Raw genomic sequence first — 1,581 nt, forward strand, 5'->3', positions numbered from 1 at the left:
AAGATCTCAGACCAGAGAAACAAGATCTCAGACCATGAGAAACAAAGATTATCTTTGGCCTGAATGCCAGCGTCATGTCTGAGGGAAACCAGGCACCCTTATCACCTGCCAATACCATCCCTACGGTGAAGCATGGTGGTGGTAGCGCCATGCTGTTGTGATTTGTTTTTCAGCAACAAGGACTGGGAGACTAGTCAGGATCGAGGGAAAGATGAAAGGAGCAAAGTACAGAGATGTTCCTTGAGGAAACCTGCTCCAGAGCGATCAGACTCAGATCGGTGTGAAGGTTCACCTTCCAACAGGACTACCCTAAGCAACACAGCCTAGACAGTGCAGGAGTGGCTTCGGGACAAGTCTCTGAATGTCCTTGAGTGGCCCCAACCACCAGAGGCCGGATTTGAACCCTATTGAACATCTCTGGAGAGACCTGATAGTATCTGTCCTGACATCCAACCTGACAGAGCTTGAGAGGATCTGCAGAAAAGAATGCGAGAAACTCCCCAAATACAGGTGTGCCAAAATTGTAATGTCATACCCAAGAAGACTCAAGGCTGTAATCGCTTCCAAAAGGTGCTTCAACAAAGTACTGAGTAAAGGGTCTGAATACTTATGTAAATGTTATATTTCAGTTCATAAAAAAAGAAGAAAAAAAAGCGAAAATTAAAATACATTTTTTGCTTTGTCATTTGTGTGTAGATTGATGAGGTAAAAATATTTTTTWAAATACATTTTAGAATAGGGCTGTAACGTAACAAAATGTGGAAAACGTAAAAGGTTCTGAATACTTTACGAATGCACTGTACTCTCTCTATATATATAGAGTGTAGAGTGCATAAAAACTAAACATGTAAAACCACAACACAATAAAACAGTTACAGTCACAGTGTGCAACACTCTTGCCCCATTGGTTGGTTGGCACATATTTGGCTCCACCCCCATCTTGTTGACTCTCTTCCAATTGGTGGGATGAACAAATGGGCGTGTTCTTTTTCTATGTGGTGGTCACTATTGCTATTTGCTCCAGTCAGTCAGTCCACAGATCAACATCTCCATCAACATCATTTATTTCAAATGAAAACAAAAAAGAGACATTGATTTCAGCTCAGTGTAGAATATTGTACAATGGCACTGCATCAAACAACAAGTGTATAAAAACAACAAATTTAAAACAGCGATAAAATGAGTCAAAGAAAATAAATACTTTCTGTAGAAACCTGTCCATTGAGGAACCACGATGTCTGTCTGTCTGTCTGTCTGTCTGTCTGTCTGTCTGTCTGTCTGTCTGTCTGCCTGTCTGTCTGTCTGTGAGAAGAAGTGAGAGAGAAAGGAAAATGGAAGGAGGAGGTTGCTAGGTGTTTGGTTAAGGGTGTTGCTAGGTGTTTGGTTAAGGGTGTTGCTAGGTGTTTGGTTAAGGGTGTTGCTAGGTGTTTGGTTAAGGGCTCCAAAACACTTAGCAACACCCTTAACCAAACACCTAGCAAACCCTTAACAACACCTAGCAACACCTTAACCAAACACCTAGCAACACCTTAACCCAACCATAGCAACACCCTTAACAAAAAACACTAGAACACTCTTACC

At 41.6% G+C, this 1,581-nt stretch overlaps 1 long non-coding RNA gene across 1 annotated transcript in view; it reads right to left on the reverse strand.

Annotated features, from left to right (window-relative positions):
* Positions 1-1,345: 1,345 nt before the first annotated feature.
* Positions 1,346-1,581, reverse strand: part of LOC139025960 (uncharacterized) — a 6,542-nt gene continuing 6,306 nt past the window's right edge. The window contains exon 3 of the long non-coding RNA XR_011477656.1: positions 1,346-1,484. This is a non-coding gene — a long non-coding RNA (uncharacterized lncRNA). The remainder of the gene's footprint in view (positions 1,485-1,581) is intronic.

The sequence above is a fragment of the Salvelinus sp. IW2-2015 genome, unplaced genomic scaffold (genome assembly GCF_002910315.2).
Source record: "Salvelinus sp. IW2-2015 unplaced genomic scaffold, ASM291031v2 Un_scaffold3640, whole genome shotgun sequence".
Lineage (NCBI taxonomy): Eukaryota > Metazoa > Chordata > Actinopteri > Salmoniformes > Salmonidae > Salvelinus > Salvelinus sp. IW2-2015.